This window comes from Peromyscus leucopus, chromosome 3 (genome assembly GCF_004664715.2).
Source record: "Peromyscus leucopus breed LL Stock chromosome 3, UCI_PerLeu_2.1, whole genome shotgun sequence".
In the NCBI taxonomy this organism is placed as follows: domain Eukaryota; kingdom Metazoa; phylum Chordata; class Mammalia; order Rodentia; family Cricetidae; genus Peromyscus; species Peromyscus leucopus.
In genome coordinates, this window is record NC_051065.1 from 151,818,928 (window position 1) to 151,835,840 (window position 16,913).

At 45.0% G+C, this 16,913-nt stretch overlaps 1 protein-coding gene across 20 annotated transcripts in view; it reads left to right on the top strand.

Moving 5' to 3' along the window:
* The window catches only part of Cacna1c (calcium voltage-gated channel subunit alpha1 C), a 659,151-nt gene that overhangs the window by 328,167 nt on the left and 314,071 nt on the right, over window positions 1-16,913 (top strand). The gene's annotated exons all lie outside the window — the stretch shown is intronic.

The window sequence follows — 16,913 nt, forward strand, 5'->3', positions numbered from 1 at the left end:
TCCTACGAAGGGTTTCAAGGGCCGGAACATTGTGGCAGCAGGTGGTTTAAGGTCATGGATGCTGCAGCCTGTCAACAACATATTTACAGTTGCTATGATACTAGGATGAAAAGGGGGTGGTCTAGCCTCTGCTAGCCACAGGGGCAGCCAGCCACTCAGGCTTCACTGTGGCTGTTGTCACTTGCAGCTGTGCCTGTCTCCCTGTCCTGCAGCCCCTGCAGCCTCTTGGGTTCCTTGAACCCTCTCTGTCCATCCAAGAGCCTCTTCCTGGCTTGCAGAGGTGCTGTGGGAGGAACAGGGACTGTGTAAATCTTGGCCCCACCTGTTCGTCAGCTATGACTGGGCTCTGCTGTCTCACTCCAGCTAAGACAGTGTTAGTTTCAGAGCCCCTGCCTAGAAAGTTGCATCAGGCAGGGCCAGTTTCTCATCTGTGCAGTGGAGACGTGGAACTTCTTGGAAGGCTGATGGGATGGTGAAAGGCGTTGACGTCCAGCCTTATGCTGGCATGGTTCAATCAAGTAATTAGTCTTGATGATGCAAGAACTAATGAGCGTCAACCGTGGGTCCCATATGAACTCCTGTAGGTTCTGGGAACAGAGCAGTGCCTAGACAGGACTCATACGTCATGCTGTGTGAGGGGGTGGGGTGGAAGAATGGTAATAGACAAATACTAGTAAACAAATAGGACAGTTTGAGGTGGTGGTATGTGCTATGAAGAAAGAAAATGAATGTGGTATTAGAGTCAAGGGCTCTTTGACAAAGTGGCAATTCATCTGAGCTGGACTCCCGGGAGGACCCCTACACTGGCCAGATTCTTTGGATCTAGATGCTCCTGCAGGGCTTGTTATTTTTTTCCCAGTGGCCAAAGCTAATTTATTTATTAGACATTATTAAGAAATTAATTCAAGGGATTAGAAAAATGGCTTAGCACTTAAAAGAGCTTGCGCTCTTCTAGGGACCTGAGTTTGGTTCCTAGGACCCCATGTTGGGTAGCTCACAACTGCCTGTAACTCTAGCTCCGGGAGATCTGAAACCCTCTTCTCGACTCTGTGAGCACCCAGACCCACATGGCGCACACAGATACTCACATAGGCACACACATAAAAATAAATAAAAGTAGTTTAAAAAAATCAGTTCAAGGCGTCCTTCTGGGTGGTGGCATTGCCTTTCGGCTGTGTGTGCATAGTTTAATCTTGGCAAGTTATCCCCAGTGCTGGTGTAACTGGATGATGAATCAGAGGTAGTGACAAAGACCTGAAGATGGGTCCACTTGCCTGCAAGGTGGATACTTGGGTGGCGATTAAGGTTTTTTTTTTTTTTTTGTAAACTGAAGTAGTAATAATATTCTCGACTTTACCGTAGAAAGTGACTGATAACTGGGGAGGGCAAGCACCAACTCCAGGACTGTGTTTCCTTTCCTGCACCTTGAGAAGTTCCTAGTAGCCAGAGCAGTCATGATACCGCAGATGTGTGTGGAGCCAAGCAGCAGGAACAGCACAACATTTATGCTTAGGCCAACGCCCCAGGAGCCCCCAGTGAGGAGATGGGAGCAGCCTTTGCCACATTCTGTGGCCTCGTATTCCCCTCCCTACCTTCCACCCTCTCTTTTCTCCATGTGGGTACAGGCACGTGGGCACACCCCCACCCCGCTCTCCAGTTGCTGTGACTTTTCAACAGGCATGTTCCTTTGTGGGAAGTCTCAGTCTGGGAAGTCACATCTCTATGTAAATGTGAAGTTTAGAACATGATTGTTAAGTTTACAACCCGTAAAAATGAAAAAAAAAAATCAAGCTTAATTGACAGCAATATGTAGGAGATGGCCTCCTTGGGGCCAGATAAATGTGTGTTTACTATATCCAGCTCCTATGGGGCAAGAAGCATTGGGAAATACAGTGGGACAGGAGAGGAATGACAGATTTCAGGGAGCAAAATGGGGTACCATGACTAGAAATGTAGAGTGTGGCAGTCAGCCTGGGATTGGACACAGCCCTGATCAGGGCCAGCTCTCCACTGGCCTAAACTCTACCCCACTGTTCTCTCCCACTGTCTCCATCTCTGAACATTCTGCACTGGACCTATCCCCGGACAGCCCCCAGAAGACCAGGCCTGCTGCCGCCTTGACCTTCTGTGACAGATGCCAGCTTGCCTAGTTGTTCATGGCGTTCTAATGGGTCCTCTTGCGTCTCCCCCAGGCCGTGGCAGGCCTTAGGGGACCGGTGGATTGACTAGAGTGGACTTAGATGATGTCAGGGAGGATGTATGGGAAGCCATTTGGGGGTTTCTGGAATCTTCCTTCAGAGAGTCTCTGGAGCGTGGCATGGGGCAGGAGGCCTTTGTGACACTCTGAACAGGACCCCGTCCTCCCAGCAGAGCTGGTGGTGTGTGGTGCTGACGGTAAAGACAGTTGCAGGAGATCCGAGCTGCACTTCCCACTCCAGGACAGCACTGCCCTTGATCTGGTGAGTGGGTTATAGAGTCCTCTGGATGTTTCCTGTTTGAGAACAAGCCATCTGGCTCTCTATAATCCTCATGTCCAGAATGTCCAGAAGATTGTCAAGCCTTCCCTTCAAGTCTGGAGATGTGAGTCAGGCTCCAGCTCTGGCTTGAAAGTATCTCTCTTAAGCCTGTGTCCTTCCCGGGAGGAGGCCCGAGTGTCTGTCTGCCCAGGTACTTCCATGGGCCTTACCTTGGCAGCAGGTGTACAGAGAGCCCAAAAGTGTGCACGTTGACATTCTCTTTTTCTCCTTGGAGGCAGTTAGATGTTTCTAACCTCTCATTTCCAGCCCAAGGAAGGGCTTGCCACATTGACTACTGGAGAACTTTGCCTGATGGCGTCTGAGGAGGTGCCCAGAGCACACACTAAATCCATTCCACCTTGCCCAAGACCAGTCCCTGTGTGCCTGAAGTTCACCTAGCCCCACTCCTCCAACTTGTGTTCCTAGGAAAATGTTCCCTGCACCTGCCTCTGCCTGGGATCAGCTTGCCGGACACTGAGACTTCATCAGGCACCTTTCTCCCTGTGAGCTTGGCTGCCAGAGGAGATGGGGAAGACTTACTGTTGGACCCTCCAATTGTTAAAACTATGCAAAGGGAATCAACAAGTCTCCATAAACCACTTTTCTGGCATGGCTTCAAGGGTTGGGGTGGTGGTGGTGGTGGCAGGGATCTGGCTCGGCTTTCCACACAGTGATCACAGGTAGGAAGGCACTGGTGGGTCTCAGCTATTCACCAGGCATGGTGGGCGTGTTTATAGTAGTCACTCTGTCTTCCCTACCTCCCTGCAAAGAGGGAATTGCTATTTCTAATTTTAGAAATGAGAACACTAAGGAGGTTCTATGACTGACCTAAGAGGTTGAGTCACACAGCTTAACAAACACCCCCAGGCTCCTTCCTCTCCCAGGAGAAATCAGTCTGTCATTCTCTTGTAGATCATGTAGGTCCCCAACTCAGTAGAGGGGGCTACCCTATTGCTCTCAGATGGCAAGCTCTATTTTTCACAAATTTCGTCAGGCAAGGCCCCTGCCTCTCAGCCCTCCATATGCTGCCTCACCTGGTAAACACCCCTGCACATCTCAGCGCTGTCCTTGGCAGTGGAGGACACAGCCCACAGCCCACCTGAGTCTTCCGGCTTAGCTGCACTCATCATCAGTATCCTGGATTCACTGCTGGAAGCGGAACTTAGCATGGTGCTTCTTTGATCTTTCCAGTTCTTTTGACTCGGAATGGCTCGTGGTTGGAAGGTATCTGAGAGTTAGTCTAGTCTAACTGTCCCAACTAGGATGTGTCTCAGCAAACCACAGAAAGCTCTCTAAACACATCCGCAGGCCTGGAGGCTCGGGATTTAGTCCACATCTTCTCTACAGTGCTGTGATAGATACAGACTGTATCCATTCTTTTCTTTTTCTTCTGCTAGGAAGGTAGACGGTAGCTGTCTTGGACCACCAGTAGCCGATGATAGACCAGTAAGCTGGAAGTACTTGGTCTCTATAAACTGCCCAGAGTAGACAGTTTCCCTCCAGAGTTCCACACAAGATGAAAACAGTACACTTCCATTTGGTTTAATTCACAGAAAGGAAGTCTAGATCAGCCCTTTGGGATTCAGGTGTTGGATGTGAGGTCCTTACCCTATTATGTTTTCAATAGCTGTATCCATCCTCTGCAGTTTCTATTATGCTGATGTTTCCCTTGAAGAGTCATACAGAGAAACACACCATTAGGCATGTCCAGTGTATCAGCCAGCACTCTCCTGGGTGGTAAGGTACCTTATTCTTCCAGTAACTAGCTCTATGACTTTGAGTTCATTGTGATCCACAGTGCAATGACAGTTTGTGAATGGATGGCTGCCATGCTCCATTCATTTCTAACAGACCCTGAGGCTGCCTGCAGTTCTAAGTGGCATTGGTGTCCATGTAGGAGTTCAGGGTGTATGCATCTGATTGGCTGAGTTCACTTTATGACAAGTCTGGTTGAAGGATGACCAGAAAAAGGATGCCACTGGGGGATGCATGATGTAATAGTATAGTTGCGAGCAAGATAATGAGCTTGGAATGTCACTTTATTATGGAAGATAAAAATTCAGTTTCCTTGTTATTAGTACTTACAAGTGAAAAATCGGCTCTGGAAGATGAAGTTATACCTCCCTTGGTCCTTCAACTATGGTGGGCACTCTGCATGTGGTACTTGTTCTTTGCAGAGAGAAAATTTGATACAACTTCAGCCCAAGGGATAATGTCTCTTTCTCTCTTCCCATGCTAGGGATAGAACCTAGGGTGTTATCCATGTTAACTAGGCAAGTGTGCACCCCTGAGCTACATCCCTAGCCTTTGGGGATGTGTGGATATTTTAAGAACAGCCCTTTCAATGCATTCCAGCAGGTCTTGAGCTTTCAATCTTCTTGCCTCAGCCTCCCCAAATAGCTGGGTCTATAGGCTTGCACCACTAGGCAGAGACCAGAGTAGTCACGTTAGATTGATCTGGAATCAGGACTGCCAGCTACTTTGGTAGTTATGCTGAGTAGAGGGTATTGGCTGGATTTCTTGCTCTTAAATAATTCCTGAACTTTGAAAGGTGTTCTAGGCAATGTGGTCTCTTACTGCTTCTTGTCCTGGTCGATAGAATCTCCCAGGGAATCCTTAGCTCTCATTGGTGGCCCGTTTCTGTCTACTAGACCTTTGGACTTCGGCTTGCCATAATTCTCAAGATAACATCACAGTAATCACTGGGAGGCTAGCATTTTCTCCCTTTGTTTTTAATTTTAGTTTGTTCAGAGTCACATAGTTCTGACTCCAGAATGGATGTTACAGTGAGCTGATGGTGGAGATGGATGGATTAAGCCAAGCCACACATGACTGTGAGATTCTTGCCCGTTCCCATTGCCTCCAGGAAAGGCTTTTGGAATACAAAAGTGAAGACTGGCGAATTGACACTCTTCAAGCCAGTGTGGGAATGTGCATGGCAATATTTCTTGACAAATTGGTTCTGGTGAAAGCTGGGTACTGGGTCAGTAAATTTTCCTAGGGTCTGTTCTTGGGCTGTTTATTTACCATCCTAGTATGATTTGAAGCAGGTGACCAGACAGGGGTTTCACAGTGTCACCCTCCATTAGAAAGTCTTTGTTAATACTGTTGATGCTTCTTTATTGTGCCATTGATTACCTGAAACATGCATTTTGACAGCAGAGGTATGACAAGATCACTTAGCCACCACAGAATGACTAAGAGCAAGTGCCACAAAGAGGGACTTGTCTGTATAAGAGTCAGGTGAAATTAAGTGCCATATGTTGTTATCCCTGTTCTGTTTTTACCTCTCTGGCTCATTTGCTCAGTGGGAACAATGAGCATCAACAGAGCTGGCTCTGATGGGAACTCAAGACCCCTGAGTGAGAGGATGAATGTGCATGCAGTACCTCCTGGTCACTGGGCCACCACTGAACATGCAGACATGCTCTCCCTTGCTAGATGCTAACTCAATATTCCCGCCTTTTAGTCTTAACACACTTTCTTGCCCAGAATCATGTCCTTTTTCTGTACTTGATGTTGGAATGACTTTGATGAATGGGTCAGCATCATCAGCAGGGTCTACTGTTAGTTGTATGTGTTCAAACATAGAACTCTGTAACAGGTTTAGGTACTCGGTCTTAATAGTATAACGGCTGTATTGTTGTGCTCAAGACCCAACTGTGGACTGTGCTAAGGCGTGTTTCCTTCCTCTGTAGTGTCTGTACCTGCTGCACCATGACAGATTGTCACTGCAAGGAAGCATTGTGCTAGGCTCAGTAATAAAACAGCTTCTTTATGCCTCCTAATAAGAAAGCCTGTCCTGTTACATACATTCCTTGTCACCTAGCCCTACTTGTCACTTTAGATTCTTAAAGCGTCCTCCTATCTCGAATACTGCCAGTTTAGTTTTATCATCTGCTGACCAGCTGTGGATGTGCTGTGTTGTGTGGTGTGGTGATGGGGTAAACGCTCGAGTGTATGGAAAAGATACAGGTCCATGCGTGCTTTGCGAAGTTAGTGTCAGAGGAAAGCAATGCCGGAGGGGCGAGAGCTAAGCTGAGGACAGAAAGAGTGCCATTTGAAGGCTGTGCTACCACTGCTGCAGTCTTTGTTGTGGGCGAATACTGGAGCTTTAGATGGACTCTGAGTGGGGTCAGCATAAAGGCCCATGCATTCCACCAAATTCATTTAAACACTGGGAACCTTCCCAGCATGGTGAGATAATGGAATTTGCATAGCATAAAAGCAGAGGTCATAAGAATGCAGGAGATGCCTGAAGGGACCCACCTTCATGTGGGAGGTGTACAGTGTAGAGGACTGGAATGCATAATCTTGGGGAATGTCATCTCATGTTTGTGAGTTTCAGTGTCTTATCCTAGAAACAGAGGGGTTAGCATTAAAAACTGCCAAGATTCCCTCAAAAAATAAGGACTGGCCTTCACTACACTCCTCTGTGCACTAAATGCTATTTCAAGCATTCTAAGTGCGGAGACCCTTTAATCCTTATGATGCCCTGGGAAGAAGCGTCTGTTTTTGCTCCCATTGTACTGTGAGCTGTGAGCTTGTTTCTGGGTACAGAGGCCAAAATGCTTAGCTAGTATGCGATTTTTCCGAGGCTCTAAATTACATAAGATTAGGAGAGAATAACAGTTTTACCCTGCAACCTTTATACAAACCACTTGGCCAGATGGAGATATCAAAAGCAATTTCTAAAAACAACAATGATAAATCAGTGATGAAGGGAAGGATTATATAATAAATGGTGCTAGGACAATTGGTTACCTACTTGAAAGGAGATATCAAAGAGGTTTAGATCTTCGTCTTGTTCAGTTTCCCACAAAATAGTCTAAGTTAATTAAATAGATTAATGGGGAAAGAAGACGAAAACAGGGGTGAGTATCAAAACTCTGCCAGGGATCGGACTTTATGAAGCTCCAAACAGCAGAAGAAATTACAAATGCTGATGACAGTTTCCACTTCACAGTGTTAGAGATATCTCCATCAAAAATAAAGAAGCAAACAGAAAATTTGTGAAAGTGCTTACCACAAACATAACATTTTTCTTATATTCAGTTAATATTAAAAATGTGCCTAAGCCAATAGGAAATACAAAGGTTCTGATAGAGAAGTGGGCAAAGGAGCCGTTCTGTATCTAGTTGTTATCTTAAAATTCTACACAGAGAAACCCTGTCTCAAAAAACAAAAAAAAAAAAAAAAAAAGAAAAGAAAAGAAAAAAGAAACAAATGCCATACTATTGTTATATTTGTACATCTACATCGTATGTACATATACATTTGTGATTATGTGTGTAGGATTAAGAAGCAACCACACTCTGTAACACCTGTTATCTAGACCTTGGTTCTCCACTAAAAGAAATCAAAAACAAAGTTCCTCCAAGAGACCTTCCTGCAGTAGCTTGTGTGAGAAAGTCTCTGAGAAGGATAGGAGGCCCATTTGAAGGAACCCCCACTGGCCTGGTCTAAGATAGTTAGCACCCTGAGAGGAGCGATGATGTGAACAGACGAAGCAGGATCCACAAGTCTGTGCTGATGTCAGTGAGTTAGTGAATAAGTAACTGGTGGAGAATGAGGAAAACTTCACTGTGGGCCACAGACCAGTAACAAATGTGAATGGAACAGCAGTGTTCGAATGTCACCCCTTGGCCACCATCTCATGGCTTCTAAAGAATCGTCAAAGTATGCTAAAACTAGCAGATGGTCCTTGAATGAGGGCATGATGTTTGTATAAATTATTGATGTAGTTGAACAGCAACCTTTCAATGGAGAAATGAGACATCACCTTAACAAAACGACTGAAGGCCACCTCCCCATTAAGGGACACAGCAACACTCCTGATCCCACTTCTTGAGATGAACGCAATGTCACTTCTGTGGTAGATTTGCCCCAAACACACAATCTTCATCTAACAGGAAGCAATAGCAGGCAAATCCAAACTGAAGGATAGTTTGCAAATATCCCTGTTCTAAATGCCATGGTCATGAAAGGCAGAGCCTGAGGGAGCCATTGAATGTTAAAGAAGGTTCTGTATGTAACAGCTAAATGCAGTGCATGATCTTGGATTGATTCCTGGATTAGTTTTTTTTTTTTTCTTCTGAGCTATAAAAGATATGGAGTAAAATTTGAGGTTTGCAAGATAGATACCATGTTGCATCAATGTCAGTTTTCTGATTTTGCTGATCATGTTGTTTGAGACTCCTGGCATAAAAGGTTATCACATTTGGAACTCAGTCTCAGATGATCAATTGGGCAACTGAAGGGGAGGTGGAATATTTCACCATTCTTGCAACTTTTCTGTAAATCTGAATGATTTCAAAATAAAAAATTAAAACCACAAGTGCAAGGATAAACATGAAAGGAACAGGGTAAGACGGCAAAGCGGGAGCTCATAAGGACTGCCAAGATGATTGCTATGGCCAGCTTTCTCTGGGAATACAATTTGTCTGGTTGTAATGGGAACCTTAGGAAAACTCATTACCTTTAGTTTCATGTCTATACAAAGAAAACATACAAGGTTAGCTCTAATGCCGCTTGAGAGAAGGTTGCTGAGGTCAAGTTACAGTATGGAGTGTAGCCTTGATGGGCCATGGTGGGCTGTGGCAGGCACTACAGAATCTCTCTTAATCATCTGTAGATGAGGAAATAGAACTGGAAAGGGAAGCGATACACCAAGGCCCACGTGTAACTAGAGATGACGCTGGGATCCAGTGTGGCATTGGGTAGTTCTCTTAGCTTTCATGGTCTGAAATGCGACACCTAAAGAGAAGGTTTTCATTGGTTCCAGTGTATGGCCAGGCTCACCCACTGCTTTGGGTCAGATGGGCATGCCCGACGATGACAATGACAGGAAGCATGTGTTGCAGAAAAACTGCTTCCTTCACGGCCTGGAGGTCAAGGGAGAGTGGAAAGGGCAGGAGTCCTACAGTTTTCTTTAAAAACATGGCCCCACTGACCCAACTCGTTCCCATTTGGCCTCATTAATCTAATGATCCCACCTACCCTTCAGCATCACCAAGCTGGAAACAAGCCTCCAACACATGAAGCTTTTGGGAGGCACTCCATATTTAAACCACAGCAGTGACTCTATAACCTGTACTCCTAATCCAACCCTGGTTGACCTCCTGGCTCAAGAGAGCAGTAGTGAAATCTGGTTCTCCCAATGTTCTCCAATCTCGACAAGTCAACTTATATGTACTGTCCCTTCTAACACTGCCTTTTGCCTTGAGAGACACAGTCACTTCTAGTAGGTTTTCTCTAGTTGTAAACCTCTTTCCCTTGGGTTGCCCCACGTCTAGTGAAAAGGATGGAATCCCCCATTAGGCCATTCTTACAACTTCCTATTCCACCTGATAATGAGGTGCCACCGCGTTACTGCAATTTGGCACTTAGCAGCTCATAGTAATGACCCTGCAGGCTTTGAGATGCGCTAAAAGCAAGAAAATGTTTGCCAGAGGTCGACTCTGAAGACACTATGTTGCTTTGTTAATATGGCTCAACCCCTGTCTGATGATCAGGGCAAATTCTCCAGGGAGGAATGGAGCTATTGTGAAACAAGGATGGCCTTGATTCCTCGTAGGTTGAGACTTCATTTCTTCATAGCCATGTGGTTTCCAGCAAATTTGTTCACTGTTGCTTTTATTGTTAAAGATAACAAACCATCTCAAGCTTTAAATGAAAAGGTGAATACCAAAGACCTGTCATAATCAACTCCTGCCAATTCCATATCCCTCCTACTTAAATGGTTATGTAGTGCTTTTAGGTTTCCTTGTGTGTGCTAATTATTTTAAGCTGTGTTTCCAGGACTTCTGATACGATGCACCTTCATAGACCTATACAAAGGCCCCAAGACTGACACATCCAACTCAGAGATCCTTATATGTGCTTCCCAGTGAATGGTAGTCTCAGATGAGCCCCACCATCATCCTGCAGGTGAACTGAGCTTGGCAAGCTTAGTTTCCGCTGCATACCAGCCATGCCACTTCCCTTTATTGCAGCTGGTTAGCGTGACTATGACTACCTGTCATCACCCAGAAGCCTTGTCTTGGGCTGTGATCTCTGAGTGGCTCCCATGATCTGTGTCTCCTAACTGAGTGGTCTGTGCCACAGGCTTGTTGCTTCCCACTCGCTGAAGACATTGGGAATTGGAAGCATAGTGCAAGCAAATGGCTGCACTCTTTATATCAACACCACTCACTCCCTTCCTCTTGAAGACAGTCTCCAGGGATGATCTTTCTTTGGGTCCTCCCCTCTCCGCTGAGCATGTTCGCCAGAATATCATCAGATACGTGGAAAGTTGTATAATTACACAGGAAGACAGAAGGGTTTTTCTGTGAGTAGCCACCTACTAGGTGATGCCTCAGGTGCTTTTTGTTCACAGGAAATAGACCAGATGAATCTCTGAGCTCGCCATGTGCTTTGCAACTAAGGAGTAAAACATTGTATGAAAGCCTGCCAGGACCCTACTCCTTACAAGCACTTACCCTGAGTACAGCATTTCCCCAGAAGGCTTAGGGCAGAGATGTCTGCCTATTTCACAGTAGCTTGTACTGGAATTGGGTGAGGCATCACAAGTAAAGTCTCATGGTGAGTTCGGAAGTATACATTCAGAATGAAGTAAGCTCTCATAGCTGTTACTGAAATACAGTGATGTGTATGTTCCCCACCAAGGGTCGGTATTCCTTAAATACAGATAATTTGTTAGTACCGAAGAAGTTACAAATAATAACAGATAGAGAGGGAGGGGAGAGAGGCGAGAGCACCAAATATCCTCTTTGCTTCTCAGTGACAATTTCACTAACTATTTTAAGCCGCATTGATTCTCAAGGGACAAACCACCAGCAAAGCATGGATGGAGGTTTGCTTCCCTACCACTGTGTGGAAATGCCCCCTCTGCAATGTAAGGTATAGAGTTTTCTAATAAAAACATCCAGGAGGCGTTAGAAATCATTATTCTGACTGTCTACTGACTTTCTGTGTGTTATTCATCAGCTTTGCTGACTTCTAGAGGATTGGAGATGATCTTATTCAATTTGAGGGAACACGAACAAGGTCAGCTGTAGTCCCTCTTTGATTTTTATGTGATCGACGGGCAGTGGTTCTAACACAGAGCCGTCTTTGTCACTGTCCTCTTTTGCTGCCCAGGTACATGACTCCTATTTTTAGCAGCTTGGTGGTATTGTGAATCCCAGACTTCAACCCCCAGTGAGTCAGAAGGCCTGGCTGCCCAGAGAGATGTGACTCAGATGACAAGAATAGTGCAATCACCGGGAGGTGAGGGTTTAAAGCAAAGCTTTTGTGCTTAGTGGAAAACGTAAATGCAAACAGATGTTTAAATAGAAATCTGTTGCCCTTCTGGGAAGGTTCTTCTCCCTCATCCCTGAAAGTTTTCATCCTCTACCCAGGGAGGAACCCAAGCTGCTGGCCTAGAAATAGGGCCAATTCATTAGCCATTTCCTCCACCTCAGGAGCCTTCCTGGCAGCCCGAGGGAGAGATTTCTGGGTCACATCAGCATCAGGAATTAACAAAACAACCTCCTCATGGTCAGAACTGGTAGGCCAAAGAAGCAGAGGGCAGATATGGGAGCAGGTGAGGGACACATGGAGTCTTGAGATTTTATCTTTTTAGGTACAGGAAGCAGAAGGAAGTGGTAGCTGTCTTAAAAGTTGAGAAGAAACAGGTGGACATCCCCTAGATTAGATATTGGATAAGAATTATTACAATTTATTTATGTATCAATCCACTCATCCAGTTGTCTTCCAGTCCATCTAGCTAGCTGCCTTTCTTCCCACTCATCTATTCATCTACCCAGCTGTCCATCATTCCAGTCATCTACCAACCCATCAGCTATCCATCTGTCCATCTAAGTATCCATCCATCTTTTCATCCATATCTCATTTATCTCCTCACCCACCTGTCTATCACTTATCTACCCAGTCCCCATTTGTTTACTACCCACCTACCTACTCATCTCTCTTTTCATCCATCTATCTACCCACCTATACATCCATAAATACTTTCAATCATCCACCAAAGTACGTTCACCTACAGTTCATTCATTCATTCATTCATTCATTCATCTATGTGACCATTAATTCTCCTCCATACCCTCCTATTCCTCCATCTATCTATCATCTTCCACACACACCCATCTGTCCATCTATCCACTCACTCATCCATCTATTCATCTATCATCCACACATCCATCCATCCATTCATCCATCCATCCATCCACCCATCTATATCATCTATCTTTCCAATCATACACATACCTACAATGTCTTCATTTATCTCTCCCATATATTATGTATGGAAATCTGACTATACATTAAGCTCTTTGCTAGGTACGAGGGGAATAACACCCAAACCTGAGAAGCCTATAGATTGATTGGAGGAAAACTGGTACAGAGGCAGTCTTGCTACAGTATGCCTTTCAAAGTTAACGATTCATGATTCCAGGTTGTCCATACTTGTGCACTTAAATTCTTGTGTACTCTGAGAGGGTCTGCTCCCATTGATATAAGTGGACATTCAGGGTAAACCACAAGATAAACCTGCATAGATGAAGCCAGAATCATTTTTTTTCCATGTGAGCACCCTTGTAGCCCTTTGCAGTTCCCTGGAGACCCCTTTCAGAGTTTAGGCCCCCACCTGAGATGATACCTTCCCTTAGTGTGGGCTTGAGGGGTCTAGGGACCAATACTACCTTCCCCAAGCCCACCTGAGTGAAGATTCTTATCTGGACGCTTAAGTAGTTGTGTTTTTAGCTGCCCTTTTGATTTTCCAGTGTTCCATGAAAGCTCCTGAATCTCTTCCCTAAATAAAAAGTCATGTTTGGTATTTGGTAAAATGTTTGTAGCATAGTGCTCAACCAAGCAGAACTAAGCTACTGACAAAATACTGTCTCAGCCATTTAATAATAATAGCTAACATTTGAACAGCACTCTACAGTTTAACAAAGCACCTTTAACACACTCAGCCTCCTGAGCTCTTTGCAGTGGCCCATGGAGGCCCAAGGGCAGGTTATCATGGGTGATTTACCCATATTAGCTGTCCTGGGGAGCCCATTCTAGGGCTGTAGAAGATGAGTGAGGTCACATGTAAACTGTCCATAGCCACCTCCCCTGAAGACTTTGATCATAGCTCTACAGCCACCCCAGCTTTGGTCTCTGCCTGTGGAGTCAGCACCCTGCAGTGTCTTACATGTGGTCACCAGGTCAGACTCCTTAACTGTGTTCCTTTCTCACTTTAATTTTAGAGTGACCACCCAGGATTGGGTCCAAGATCTCAGTACTGATGTCTTCTCTATGCACTTTTCTCCATCGCACCCATCCCCCCAACAGCTACCAGCACATTCTCTTCTCTACAGTAGGATGGACTTGGTTGGACCCTGTCATAGTCTACTTAGACAATTGGATTGATCAGATGCAAAGTAGGAAAGGGGCTGCTGTTTTTGTCTGCTGTACATGTGGCAAAGGGCAATTAATTAACAGTGTTCCTCCTTTGAACCAACAAGTCAGAGCCTTTAAATTAATGAGATGTGCATCTGTGAATCAAGAACTAGGTTCACTAAGATGGACGCTGTGGGCCATAAATAGCTTGACACAGATGCTAAAGGTGGGAAAGCGCATGCCTACAGGTCCTGGTTGCATGACTTTGGCTGTATTGGAATTGAGAGTTCTTCCTGAAGAATGCCCCCATCCCATTGCCATGGCAGTTGGTATAGTGGAAGCGGGTGCCTCTCTCCAGCCTCCACACTGACCACAGATGGTTCTGGAAAATCTCATTCTGTTACCTCTGAGGACTGGGTGAGGACTGAGGAGATAGGGTGTGCGATGGAAAAAAGACTTTGGAGTGGGTAACAGGAGAAAAGAATGGTGGATGTAAACGGTGCATGGGCCAGGGTCTGGAAAGCACAAGAGTATCCTAAGGCATGAACGGTACCCTGGAAGTGAGAGGTCCTATCAAGCAAATGAAGGACCCATGCCCCATCCCTTCTCCCAGCTAGTCTGTCCCTGGCCCTCCATCCTGACACCTCAGAACCCTTGAACAGGCCTTATGGGCCGGGCTGATCATCTTACTATGAATTACAAATTGTTTTATGAGAAAAGACTTTCCTCCTCTCTTTGTCCCCTAGATATGGGCAGTATCACTCTTTTTAAGTTAAAGACTCAGTTTTAAAGTCATAATTCCCCTTTCATATATAATCATTATAGAAAATTTGAAAAAAATTCAAAGGTGAGAAAAATCCTCAGACTCTGGAACACTATATCTTTTTTAATTTTATTTAAAAAATTACTATTTCTTTTATGCATGTGGATATTTTGCCTGCATGTATGCCTGTGCATATCTAGCGTGCATGGTGCCCTTGGAGGCTAGATGTAAGTATGAGACTTCTTGGAACTGGAGTTACAGATGTTTGTAAATCACCACGTGGGTACTGGGAATCAAACATGGGTCTTCTAGAAGAAAAACCAGTGCTTTTGATCACTGAGCCATCTCTCCAGCTCCATGAACACTGTATGTTTTATATAGTTATGTTTTTCCAGTCTGCTAGTCAAGCATTGAAACATACGCTTTTTAAAAAATTCTGCTATATGTAACTACTATGCACTACTACTTTTTTTCCTTAATGATATACCATGAACATCCTTCTGTACCATTAAATATAAATCTACAATATTATTTTAGTACTTGTGAAAATCACATTATATGAAGGCACCATAGTGAATCTAACTTATTTCCTGTTTTGAGAGTGTTTCGAGAGAGGGTTGTTCTCACTGTTGTCAAAAGCATTGTTAAGAAAAACCTTATATTTTTTACTAATAACTTAATAACACATATAGTTATAGTTATATATAACAAATGACTGTATTCCAGATACACTTCTTTTTGAAGTTCTTTTCAGTGTGTTTTACAGGTAGAAAGTTCTACCCCTCACTACATTTTTGTGCCCAAATCTAGATTTACCACTAGAGAACGTGAGCCCTGGGGCCCCACCACCTTCAGTGAGCTGAAGAGAAAAAAAATATGAACAAACAGGAATCCAGATTGAAAAATGTTTTCTGAACCAACCCTCTCCCTTGACAATTATGACTCAAGACCCTTCCATAAGGCCTTTGATGAGATCTGGCTGGACCCTAGTGGGGACATACACATGGCTACCTCCAGCTTAGACAGACGTAGCCCCCGTGTGCAGAAGAGTTTAGAGAATTAGCAGTTCGACTGTTGCCGTGGAGCCCTGCTTTCCCGGTCTGCTTTGGACTTTAATGTGACACAGGGGACGGAGATGCATGTGGCATGCAGGTTGTGCTCACGTGTGAGCCTGGATGAGGCCTCGATGCACCACCCCTCCCTTGGTGACCTGGAACAGCAGCCCCTTCTGTTCTCGCTAGGCGGTATACAGCAGCAGGAGAGAGCTGGGCACTGGGTCGGATCCTGAGTCCCACCCTGACCTACCAGCTTTGTGCTCTGGAGAGTGACCTGCAAAAGAGAGTGTACAGTCTACCTCATGGAGCCACTGGGGGGCTCAGGTAACATTTTGAGAGCCCAGCACAGAGCCATTACTCTCCCCTTTTTCTTTTGTTCAAACTAGGGATCCCAGTATCGGATCTGTGAGAACCCCTGTATGTCTGCTTCATTATGGTTCTAAACCAGACCTGGGAGGGCCTGCCTTTCCAAGAATCAATTTTGAAGTAGCTGAGGGATCCCAGCTCTCTCCAGATTTGTATTTTGCATAGATGGCCTCAGGCCTTGAGGCTCCGTGAAAGAAGTGGCCTGTCCAGTGTTCCTTATGGTGATGTTGCGTGTGGTTCTCTAGCACATGTCTGCACTTGTCTTCTTGCCTTGATGATTTTGTCTAGTAATTTAGAAAGTGAATTTCCTGAGGGCGAGGCTATGTCTGTCCTTTGACACTCTCCTACCCTCAACTGAGATTCTAAGCAGTATGGGCCTGTGCCATGGGGCCTACATTCATGGGTGGTTGCTTAAATGTTAAGAAGTTAGAGTGGAAAAGCACGTCTTTTGGTAGGGTAGCCTATTAGCCTAGCTGTGATATCTTGTTCATTGTTGGTTTATGTCAGTCTAGCATGACTCCTGACATCCTCATTCCAGAAGGGCTGCATTTAGCTCTGGCTAACACCCTGAGTGACGGGGCATCCATCTCTCACTCACATAGGCCAATTTCTGACTGTCTTCCTGCTTCTCACACCAGAGTTGTGATGAGCCCAGCCATTTGTTTAGAAAAAAAAAACCCACCCCTGATTATCTACTTATTCTCTAAATATGAGAGCAACGAGATGGCTCATTAAATATCAATCACTTGCAAATAATCTTTGGAACCTTGGTTCCACACAAGAGGATCATCTGATGGGTTGCAGTATGCCTCCAATTGTTCACTT